Source organism: Barbatula barbatula (assembly GCF_947034865.1).
Source record: "Barbatula barbatula genome assembly, chromosome: 24".
Classification (NCBI taxonomy): Eukaryota; Metazoa; Chordata; class Actinopteri; order Cypriniformes; family Nemacheilidae; genus Barbatula; species Barbatula barbatula.
The window spans coordinates 15,969,110-15,982,325 of NC_136787.1; the positions used below are offsets into that span (position 1 = coordinate 15,969,110).

A 13,216-nucleotide genomic window follows, 5' to 3' on the forward strand; every position below is an offset into this window, starting at 1 on the left:
TCCACACCTGCAGTAAGAGCCACACACACCTCTGACCTGCGCCGATAACACGCCGAACAACGATTCCACACAACCGACGTCCTGTAATCCTGTCAATTCATCCAGCTCCTACAGTTTCTCCCAGCTGAGCTCTCAGTTCCTAATCTACTTTCAGAAGCTTTTATCCCAGACTAATGTTAGGTTTATTTAAACAGAACACGGTTAGAGCACACACACACACACATGGTCTCCGAGGGCTTTTCATTTGCCGGCCTCTGTGGTCTGGAACCTTCTTTGTGGTCTAAGACAAAGACGAATATGATTGATGCCCAATGCGTTTTTCTTGAATAGAATCTATATCAATCCTGGCTTTAAAATATAGATTTTATACATTTAGGATCTGCTGGTGAGCAGTTTCTTCACGTTCAAAAATGTTTTATAATTATACATATTTTATATACATCATTTATTATACATCATATTAAAATGTATATTAAATATAAAAAATCAAACGACCTTAAACAATATCACTTTTTTAGAGCTTTATTTTTGTAATTGATACAAGTTTATATGAATAGCATTATGCTTAAAAAGGCTTTTATTTGAAAAAGATACTTTCTCATTTTGCAGACACCAAGTTATAGTTAATGAACATTTTACACCAATTCATCCTTCGTCTGCACCTATGTCTGCATGTCCATTATCTGTCTGTCTACAGGTCTGTCTCTCCTTTGATCAAAATGCCGGCCAAACTTATCAGCCAGAAAATGAGGCATGTTTTGCTCTAATGCACACAAATGAAAAGCACTCCGATGTGCCTTCAGCCAAAAATTATCAAATACAAAACCGCTAGGACATTAGACCCGACACTTGCCGGACCAGTCGGAACCAGCCCGTTATCATATAAAATCTTCATTCCTGGCAGGATCCAGTCTTTTTCTTCATCTTGCTGACGGGTCTGTGTGTGCGAATTCGGAATTAGGTTTTTTTTCAGCTGGCCGCTAGAGTGTGAGCAGCACACAAGCATTCATCAAAGCATTGGCACTGCCAGCCTGCACTGTGTCAGACAGATCCTAATAAAACTGTCTGACCCTGCAGTGGGCACCGGGCTGGCGCTTGACAGTCGTGGCTGACTGCTTGGTATGCACAGAGCATGGCAGAACTTCATCTGTTGCTGGGAGCTTCGTGGCACGGACCCAGCCTGATTAGTTGGCATCCGCCATTGTTCAGCATGAAACCAAGCAGGGGAAAAATATAATGAGAGAGAGAGAGAGAGAAAAAGAGGGGAGTCAATTGGGTTGAAACTATATTTCTAATATGGGTAATTAAGCAATATTAGGTTTTAAAAAGTTAAACACTCCAGGGAGGTAAAGAACAAAGGCGATGTTAGAACTTAATGATTTCAGTGTTTAAAACAGGAAGAAGCCCTAAGCGCTGTGCCACCCGGACCCCTTAAACAACAGCACTTCTGGAGTTCCAATGTCATTTCTTAAGATGCTGTTTAAAAAGAAATGTGATTCACAAATGTGTATTTATGCACACTGTGCCTATAAATGAAATTAATAAAAACATCTGCTAGCATCCTGTTCCACTAACAGCAGTTTCTGGTATACACGAGGTCCAGACGAGTATTAAAACTCAATTCATACAGAAAGTTTGCGTAAATTGAAAAAAATGTGCTCAGAAGTATCGGCATATGTTGGCTCAATATGGGTTTTTTTGTGTAAAGAAATAAAACAGACGAACACGTTTGGCTGTACACCAGACAGATCTTATATTACTGGATTGAAAAAACTGCATGCATGACAACGCAGCCGAGCTGACATTTTCATGATAGTACAGGTGCTGTGATCTCCTATGAGAACAACGCCATATAACGGCCGTACGCTAAAAAAATTTAGCGTTATTGAGGAAAAACTTTACAACATATGAAAAATCTAAACGCTATATTCTAGAAATTGAAAGAAAGTAAATCTCAAAGGTAGAAAATGTATATAATACTGACACAACGCATATCATGATATAAAGGCTATTGTTATTTGGCAAAGTGATACATTTCTGCATTACTTATAAATTGAATGCGATAAAGCATGAACAGTCTGATATGGATGAGCTGCAGTGGCGATTAAACAGCCAGACAGGTGTTAGCAAATCGACCCTCTCCTATACCCCTCACCGGCTTGTGTTGAAAGAAAAACATCAGCGGATGTACAGGAGCGAGTCTTTATTTAAAAAAACAAACAGAAGAAATGATCATTGACACAAAGAACTCATTAGCGCCACAACCTCGAATCCATTTGAGACATCTGTCCTGCGCCCGTCTCCGTCATGACACGGCCAGTGTTCGAGAGCTTTGCCCTCTGCCCGGGTCCTAAGAGCTTAACCTGTGATTTCAGCACACAAAGCTCACAAGTTAGGGTCTCAGGGACCAGGAGGAGAGCCGGGTGTCTGCACAGGGGCAGTGGCACAGAAAAAACGCGTATCTTTCGCCCATGTCCTTCGGTGTCCGGCAACCGTCCGCTCACTGAATTACTCGAATAACATTCGGCCTGTGCATAAAATCTTTCTTCACTGCAGATAAGTTCTCCCAGAATTCCCAGTAGCTCAACAGGACCTCACACACACATAAGCACACATAGTATGTCGTGCACCAACATGCATTCACAAAAAAAGCAAACCGGTACAAAAAACAGTGTACAAGAATTCTGTGAGGAACTACCAGGACCAGACAGATTCGAACCTGTCCTCTCGCAGGACAGGTATGGATTTGAAATACGGGCAGCCCGGCTCAAATTAGCCTTTGTTGGTTGAGGAACTCATCCGGTCTGATGGTCAGTCTCTCTCTTAAAATTCTTCTTTGTCCTTGTAGCCTGGATTTCTCATCCCCGGGATCTCTAGTGAGCATTTACTAGCCGAACCGCTGAACTCTGAACCATCTGCAGCTTCTGTGTGTGTGTGTGTGCGCGCGTCTGCGCATGTCTGTCTGTCTGGGTCTATATTCTCGTTCTTCGACTGACTCATTTTCACAAAGAAAGCAACAACTGATCATCCATAATTACCAAACTAAGACGTAAAAAAATAAAAAAAATAAAACAACAATGCCGCTTACGATTCGGATGCCGGCAGAGCATCTTACAGGGCTTGTGATAGAGCTCTTTGTAAACCCCTCCACCTTCCCCGCAGGACCAATCCCCCCACAACCACCCACCCACCCAGATGTACAACGCCTGCAATCCCCCGCCACCGACAGGCGTCAGAAATAAGTTATCATTTTGTGACTTTGTAAGCGCAGATGCAGAAAAACCCAGACGGCAAGCGAATCCAATAGTGCACACGGTAGCCAAAACATGCATGTCATTTACACTACAAATGCACGTATAGCACACACACACACACACACACACACACACACACACACACGCACCTTTAAGACTCCTCCCCCCACAAACAAGCAGCATCGTTCATCCTCGGGGACTAGACAGTGTGGACGCTCCCGGAAATAAGAGCGCCCGCCACGTGCCTCAAACACACGCGCAAGGTCTATCTTTAAATCTGTGTCTGCTTTGTCAAGGTAGAGAGCGATAGAAAAAGTGAGACAAAGAACAAGACAACGTGGACATCCTCAGACACTGAGATGTGACCATAGGGAGGCACTCCAGACAAAACATCATCAAAATTACTGCACATCTTCCTGTCGCTGTCACTCCCCCTCCACACATACACACAACAGTCTGACACAAACACCTTACGCTGGAGACACACTCACCCTAACGCCTCCTCCCTTGGTCCGGACACCTGTCCCGGGCGGCTATCTACCTGTGTACCTGGGCCGTCTGCGAGACCCGCTCTCGCTCTCTCGGTGTGACTGAGTGCCAGCGAGCGGCGGATTCTGCAGCGAGATCCCACACCCCCCCCTCTCGTCCACGTCTCACCCTCCCTCTCTTCATCTCTGCTTCGCTTCTCCTCTGCACTGATCAATCCCTCACTTTCTCAGAAGGCTTGAAAAACGCAGACAGAAATGGCGTCTCGCACTCTGCAGCCACACGGCAATCTGTCTGTCACAACATTGTGACAACGTTTCCACAACTGATTTGAGGACACACACCCTCCACGAAGACATTTTCGACAGCCACGGTGCAGCAATTCGTCAATTCTGTGTTCAATTATAAAACAAGCGATATTGTTTGTTTGTTGTATTTTAAAGGTTAAACAACGGTCATAAAAATAAAACAAGGAGATGATACTACTAAACAAAAAACAAACAGTGCTGTTCTATTGTTTTTCGTGAAGTGCAGGTTAAAACAAAAACAATGGCCATTTAAACGAAACAAGGATTCGATACGATACATCATAAAAAATAAACAACAGAAAAACCACAAATACCACACTTAACAAATAAGTTGAACATGTAATTGATTGAAAGTGAGCTTAATTTTTATACCACAACTAAGTAAATATTAAAACAAAAAGCACGGCTAAAATCAACAAATTAAGGCAATTTTAAACAAATATAAAAAAAAAAAAACTGACATTGTTTATGCACAGTGTGACTCTCACAGCACCCGACGCATCTTTATCCGTCTTGCAGTGTCCCGAAATGATCTTTGACCTCGCTAGCTGCACTGAGGGCTGTGCGAGAGTCGTGACCCCATAGTCAAGGGGTCGAGGGTGCCGGCTGCCCACCGCATACGCCTTTGATTACAAGCTTATGCAAAAACGTACCATGTCTTCCCTACTGCAATGCAGAGCTACGGATACGCAATCGCATGCACACACAAAGCACGAGAGATCACGAATCCACAGATTCTGTTTTTAAACTCGCATCCGACTGAACACAGGTTTGTGGATATGAGTAAAAAGCGTACAGGTTCAAGTCTGTAACATAGCAAAGTGCATGTTTGTGACCGGGGAAGCTGGTGACATCAGCAAGGACTGAATGGGAATGGTGATCAATCAACTCACACACCAGCCATAGGAGACTGTCACCACACAGTACCAGACAGCACACACACAGAGGCATAACAATACAAAACGGACGATAAGCCGAACCATAAACCACAACACAATGACATTGAACATTTGACAGAACCCTTCAGATCCACTCCGAAATCCTTGATTCTCACATCATCCAAATGATAAAATAAAATTGGTATACAAAAATACACAAAAAATATTTACTTGAATACATATGGATCACTTTATTAGAGCCAAACAATTAGTTTATCGAGAAAAAAACGTAAAGAAAAATGTATCATTACTATTGCCGACCCTCCCGGGTGCTTTATAATCTTTTAAAATTCTGAAAATAAAAACACAGTTTTAGAACGTGGGGGCAAGTAAATGACCACAGGATTGTCATTTTGGGTGAAGTGTTCCTTTAAGGCACATTATCAGTTACCAACATTCAGTAAATGATGACAGAATTTTCATTTTTGGGTGAACTATCCCTTTAAAGAACAATCATGAGAACCTCACAGAGCCCAGCACACATTCACACAGTACGCATATACACACAGTTCAAAACCAACATAACATCTCGTCTGTCTGGTGGCCCATCGTACAGGCCCGCTCCTCCAAATCGAACTCATTGATCCCTCCTCAGGGTCAGAGGTCAAACGTATATCGACGGAAATACGTGTCATCAGCAGCATTCAGCCCTGACTCCAGACAAATCAATATCACCTCTGTCTGCCACGCTTAGATTACTCTTATTCATCTGTCATAAATCTCATCACCTCATCACCACGGTAACCTTTGGCGGCTCCTGATGCAGCTGTGGTCTGGGAGCAAGAGGTCAGGTTCATGTTGCTCTGCTGTTGTGTACAGGGGGAACTAGGGTGAATGACAAAATCCTTCTAATCCGAAACAAATCAAGCTTTTCGGAGGACGGGACAGAGTACAAACGCCAAAATATTTGGTACTGTAAATGTATAACAACACATTTAAAGACAACTAGAGATCCGATTTGCCTTATTTGAATTTACATTTCAATTAAATGTTTTTCTAAAAACATTTTTGTTATCAGTTGACAAATAATTCTGCATTTCTAAAATTGATTTTTGTCATTGTAACCGAGGCCAACCAGGTGGGGACAAAATATTAACCAATAATATCAATTCAAGGTCAAGCAAATCTAGATTCCCAAATTAAGCACAGGTCAAATAATTTCCTCTAAATAATATTTTACCAGAAAATAACTAGTTAAAGGCACTGCAATTTCACGTTTTCTTTATCAGAATCAGAACACATAGCATTTACAAGATCTTACACGTTACCAACTTTCGGCGAAACCTTACACGAAACCAGCCTGTTTAAAAACATTGAATTAAAAACTTGATGACAATTTAAATGAATTGACTGAGAAAACACTTTAGGACACTGATGTTCTTCACCTTGGCGTTCGTCCACGTCTTCACATAACAAAAGCATCAACTTTCACTCCATCACATCCACACATTTACTTGTTCAGCCGTCATATAAATTTAAGCACAGCTGTAACGGACGAGTCGCACCTCGACATCGCAGCCAGCTGGAATAGCTTTCGGGACTTTGGGCCGGGTTTGCTCGACTACATCTGGAAGAGTCATCCGAGGAACGTTCCTTCCTAAAATACAAGCAGCTCGACTCCCTCTGTCTGTTTAAACAGGAAGTTCACGCCAACCAATGGTAGGGGTTTTCCACTGAGGTCAATTTAGCTCTCTTGTAAAATTAAAGGAAAAGTACATGCTGGTCTTTTCCATAAAATAGCAGTGTGGGATGGCCACAATTATCTCTGAAAAAAGTCCTCTTGCATGGAATGTTGTTTCTACAATAGTCGTAATTGTGTTATCTCCTTCAGCAAAGAAGCGAAAATGTGACGACATGTCATGCTGTGTAAGCCACCGTAGTGCTTTGAAAGGGAGGGGGAGAGGTTGAGTGAGCCATTGGTTGGAATTTGCAACCTCACCACTAGATGCTGCTAAATTTAATACACTGGACCTTTGAGTCTTATTACTCAATAATACTTAATCATTAAAATCAGGTTACTGATTCACTGAACCGATTCATTGATGAATTAACTCACTGATTCAATGGTGAACAACTTGAAAGGAGAACATTTATAACATTCTTTTTTTAAGATAAACCACCATATTACTTATATGGTAGAAATGTAGTTTGGTTTTAAAATGTCAAGAGACCAAACAATATCTTTCTCTGTGTTCATCAGAACAAAGCAATTTATACAGATTTGGAACAAATTTCATTTTTGACAATTTTGCAGTAAAATATCCCAAAACCACTAGTCCAGTGTTATATATTTAGTTCAGATGGGTACTTATAATATCTCAAATCTTTCCAACTACTTGTAAATCATGAGAAAATCGCCATTCTGAACAGTGACACGGGGCTGTGCATATCCGCGTTACCCTGACATAGAAACTGCATTACAACAGTGTTGTGGACAAATACGGAAGTAGTGTTTAGCGTCTAGCAATCCACTAGCTTGTTTCGAGCAGTCACTTATTTATGGACCACAATTATACGCAACATTTATGAAACTTTATTACTTTACCTCGTCCGCTAACATGATTTCTGGTTCCCGTCTGATTGATGGCCATCAGCGGTGGAGTTGAAGACAACAGGTCCCATCATTCCACGCTCCTTCAAAGCGCCATCAAGCTACGCATTATTGTTGTTTTGATCATGCACCCTCTAGCAGCATCTTTTTTTACAAACTGTAGCTTTAAGCATCAAACCACTATTTATTTAAGACTAGAACTGCATCAGATGTTAAATTACTGTTTCTCTATAAATTAAAGCCCAGGAAAACCCTGGCAGAATTCAAACGTAAGCCGCATGAAGGTTTGGCTGACAGAGGAAGACAGCTGACTCCATAGTAAAGGCTAGTGAAGTGGATTTAAGCCGTGGGTAGAGGAGCTAGCGTCTTTTCAAGCCGTAGAGAGGCCATGCTAAGCTTGTTCCAAGCCTGCCGGTCGTGTGAGAGGGGAATCAATGACTCGGACTCTCATGCCTGCCTATTGAATCCTCATCTATTTCACAGCTCATTTGTCTGTGCTTAATTGATAGCAGTTAAGTCCCTTTCACAGTGATGCTGTGGGGCCCTATGTGTGCTTACTGGGGCTTTCAGGGCAGACTAAAATAATACATGAGCGCCGGGCTTTACAGACTGCAAGCATGGATGCTGGAAAGACACCAAAACAAGACACCGGGCAGACAAACAGAGCTGTTAACCGCATGGTATCTACACTACACTGACAGAGCAAAACAAAAGCTTATAAAACTACATTTTAGAAGCAAAATTCTAATATTAATATAACTTTGTCAAGTTGTGACTAGTGATAATGAGAAAATATCTGGCATAAGGTTGCATTTTTGTCGTGGGAACATTCCAATCTAAACTAAACCTTGGAAATTTCATATAGATTCACACAATGTTATTCATATTAAAGCATGATTATTATGAAAAAGCACGAAGGCCTACAACGGTCACTGATGCCACAGCAGATTGCACCTAAACATATGAAGGAGATCTTGCTTTAAAATATACTAAATATCAATCAACTTTATATCTAAAAGTGCCTTCATATCTTATAACTGACTTTTCAAACACAAACCGCAAAAGCTTGTCTCTTGAGACAGAGATGATGTCAAATTTGAACAGGTCCAGGGCCAATAAATCCAGATTCATTACAATCAATTGATGGAACGTTTAAAACAGCATACATCTATAGCTGCTGGAAAAAGTTAAGAGAACATTTCAAAATTATTTTCAGTTTTTCAGAATTGATCATTCAGAGGAACGGGTTGGGTAAAATAAAAACAAAAATGTCATTCTGTGAACTTCGAACAATATAGCTCCCAAATTTAAAAAAAATACTTTTTCTATTTGCAGAAAAGGAAAACTGGAGAAACAGGTCCGAATAACAGAAAGTATGCTCTGTATTGATTCAAATACAGCAAAAAAACAAGTCTATATTCACTTTTACGCAACACAACTGTAATATTAGTTGCAAATTCTTTTTAATGTGATAACCTGGTTTTAACACAGCTTTCATGTGTCTTGTCATGCTGTCAGTCTTTCACATTGCCGGTGATGACTTTGTCACTCTTGAGGTTCGTTTTGTTGAAACTCAATAGACAAAGGACTGGAGTGCCTACTGTGTTGGCATCCCAGAATGCAATGCACTTGACTTGACCTTCCATTTCCAGTATGATGGATGGAAGTAACATCAGCTGTGAACTTCAGTCTCTTCAAAATAGCCGAACGGTCTTGTGACAAACAATGATGATAGGTTGTGTTGTTTGTTGCATCAATTTTTCAAATAGATTTACAGAGATTGCCTCATCTGCTAAATGACCTGCTACGAATGTAAAGTAAAAACAACTTAACATTGTGCTACTGTCCAAAGCATTTTTCAAAAAATTTCACTGCTGATGAAAATAATTATGTTTATATTGCTTATTATTATATATTTATCACCCATCAGTGGCAGGCATAGCAAAAGTAAGAATAGTCTCCACTATATATACTGTACAAGCATTTAGAAAGTAACTGTTCTCCAAATTCAAGCTTTTGAATATAAGCATGCTGGTTTATGGATGCATCCAGAAACACTGCATAACAAACGTCTCAAGGGAAAACAGACAAGACAATGTGACATCACCATCTGTGGCATCAGCTGACTGAACAACACAGTAAATGACAATGAAAATGACAACCTGCTTAATTTAAGAGAAACAAGAAATGAAAATTAGCAAGTGGGGTGACTCTGAATCATCTCTGTGTTAAACTGCACTGAAAACAGATCCTGTGCTAATCATCAAATATTGTCTATAGAATAAATATAGTTTTGGATTTGCATTGTAAGTGTAATACAAACAGATACATAGGCCGACACACTTTATTTTTGCCAGTAGCACACATGCGGCAACCCTCCTAAGGGATCTAAGGTATACTGGTTCATTTTTTTAAATCTTGCATACACTACACTATCATAATATAAATATTCGAAGGTTTAGGCTGCACTAGTTAGATCAACCGGAACCTGTCTGATATTCGACCTGTGTTTTGACTTGCATAACATTATGTTTTGCATATAGTCAATATGTTTATTGTACAGCTGCTTTGTAACAATGAAAATTGTAAAAAGCGCTACATAAATAAAGTTGACTTGACTTGGTTCATGTGCTATTTTACAGGCTTGCTCTTTGTGGAGAGAAAGAGTCTTGCTTGATGAAATAAGTGTACTCCAAGGGAAGCTAGAAGGTTGTACAGTTAACTCCCATGGTGTCATTCGAAACCATACAACCTACTACCTCATCCTGGATGCACACGTCCATACTGATCCGCTGGACCTTCTAGAGCCAAAAATAACATCCTCTGCACATTCAGGGGAGAAATGGTTCTAATTTTTGCACGAACACAATATGATAGTATACCAGAGTCCCTATGGATGATATAAAGGGGTGTTTCTTTCAAGAGGTCCATGAGTTCACTATCAGATAAAAAACATGTACTCACTAAACTCTTGTAGGTGTATCAGATAAAATGAGCATGTTAGTTATTAAAAATTAAAAATAAAACTTAAATGTTGTTTTTACCATTTACACCTGAAAAAGAGCGACACTTTCAGTGCGAGTTCATACTTCAAAAGTAAAAGTTCACACAGGACGTTGAGTTCACCACAGCGACAGAAACCCACAGAATCGAGCTTGGGTTGCCGATTACGCCACAAGATCGGATCTACGGGTTTATGACAAGTGGTCGAAATTTCGTATGAAACCCGAACCCAGGTCATACTCGTGTCTCTGAGTCTTTGGATGAGCCGCTGCAAATCAGATAAACCACAGAGATTCTCCCCTGCATGAACAACTGTAAATGTAGAAGAGTGAAAAAAGCAAAGCATGTTCAACTGACCTGCTTAAATTTCAGTGGCGAGGATTGAATCCACGTCTGTTTCTGTTGTTCATGCTGGAAAGAGAAAATACAACATTAGAAAATGCCCCACTTACAGACAACACTCAACAAAAAATGCTCAACTCAGCACTAAGTAGACAATAAATTTGAATACATTTACTAAAATCTACATACAATTTGTTACAAGTGTGTTTTGAAATGTATGGGATATTTAAAAGAATGAGATTTAGATAAAGTTAGATAAAGTAAAAAATCGAAAGGGCCAGGGACAAAAATAATTTCTTGTGTCATTTGGAAAAACATGCACATAAAAAATAACATCAATTTACATTTTATGTTATCTGAACACCTTTCCTATGTTCATACCGTCCTATCTAAACAGGGGGAACTTCCAATGTTATATTTTGTCCACATAACTACAATGTAAGTTGCACAACCTACGCATTTCTGAAACGCGTGTAGGAAAATGAAATTAATCAGAGTAAAATAATGTCTCACCCACAAGATTTTAACTTTCTGATTCAAGTAAAAGATTAGACTGTTAAACAACCACTCTGTCTGGAAAATATTGAAAGGTTTGGCAGCAGAAGCTTGTTTAAACACATCCCTGCCATAGAACGCCAACCGTGACTGAGGATGAGGTGAGCTTTGACAAGAGCACAGCGATCTTAAGACATCACGAAAGCTGTCAAGATGGAAAACTGTGCATTTCACGAACAGCTGCAGCCTTCTGCAGCAACCGATTACTGATGTTCATCGGATGTAAATACACAGAAGACCTGAGCTTTACCCATGTAAGCGGTAGGTTTCACGCCCATTCAGCTGCACTTTTAGTAGTTGTTTTTACATCAGCTAAACCAGCCTGTGAGATCAAGAAAAGAGACAGAAACATGGAAGCCCTTAGAAACCAATACAAACAATGCTAGTAGTTTCTTTTTGTGCAAAAACAGGTAAAACTCAGGTGAAAATCTGCACGGAGCGTCAGCCATTTTCTCAGCAAGCAAACACAGTAGAAGAAAAAGTCAGAAAAAACTCACTAGCTTCTCTTTCCAAGTTTCTCATTTTCTCAATGCTGGCACTTTCACAAAATCTTCACAAGTGGGTCACGTGACGCTCTGCTTGAGATTGGAGGCATTCAGCTGATGCTGAGTAGACATCTTTTGTCTACATTACAAACCCCATGCACAGCCCTGAAAACCCACCACCTTACTGGGGGGGAAGAGGGGTGGCGTTGGGAGTCATGGCAACCTTCACCTGGCACAATGCCTGTCTTAAGGACAGACTGACTGGTGCATCGGCACATGAGATGAGCTGAATTCTAACATGGAAGTCAGATACTAGGAGTGAAGGAAATGCCTCTTGATATTTAAATGAAACTCGTATCATGGATAACAGAGTTCAGGGCTGCTAAAATAATTCTTAGTTGAGTGCGTTTGGATCGAAGTCAGTTATTAAAACGCCCTGTTGGAATACGTCTCCCGTTGCCTGAAGTGACTCAGTGATGCTCTATTTCAAACACAGACATACACTCAATATCCATTATGAGTCATAATCGTAGTTTGTAGATGAGCAATTGTGGTGGGCTAATAAAAGTTCCCATCAGGGTTTTTTTAAAACGTGAGAGCAGACAGGGGACATGTGGGTGTTTCCTGCAATACTTGGATGACCGTCGTGTAGCATATACATCAAAGCAAAAACTTAAAGGGGAAGTTCACCCAAAAATCGACGTTATACATGCTTAGAAAACTTCCGTCTTTTGCGAAAAACAAATAAAAATACAGACTTTAATTGATATATTCTCAGTGTATGGCACGCGTTCACAAGAGCACTTCTTCTTCATCTTCTTCTTCTTCTTAGACGAGAGCACTTTGACGCAAGCGTATTAGGTTTGCGTGCCGAACACCGCTATGGGCTTGCCCATATTGGACACCGCCGCTCTGACTCACATGCGTCAAAATGCTCTAGTCCAAGAAGAAGAAGACGTGCTCTCGTGAACGCGTGCCATACACTGACAAGACAGAGGATAATATCTTCAATTGTGCTCCGAAGACGGCAGACATTCCCTAAACATGTTTAACTCATGTGGGCGAGTAAAAAGTTGATTTTTGGGAGAACTTCCCCTTTAAAAGCCACAAATGAGATGAGGCGTAAATGACAAGAACATGTTACACTTGTTAGTTTCAAAGAGATATATTTACTTCTACCTGCCATTACTTACAGAGAGACATAAGTAACTGAGGACTTAAGCTACTCTGATTCCAATAAACATAGAGAAAGATATTTGGAATAATGCCTATAACCAGACAGATTCCCCCCCAA

At 40.5% G+C, this 13,216-nt stretch overlaps 1 long non-coding RNA gene across 1 annotated transcript in view; it reads right to left on the minus strand.

Annotated features, from left to right (window-relative positions):
* Positions 1–516: 516 nt before the first annotated feature.
* Positions 517–13,216, minus strand: part of LOC306889293 — a 38,560-nt gene continuing 25,860 nt past the window's right edge. Inside the window, exons 4-5 of the long non-coding RNA XR_013786190.1 lie at positions 10,898–10,951; positions 517–1,180 (exon numbers count right to left, since the gene is read on the minus strand). This is a non-coding gene — a long non-coding RNA (uncharacterized lncRNA). The remainder of the gene's footprint in view (positions 1,181–10,897; positions 10,952–13,216) is intronic.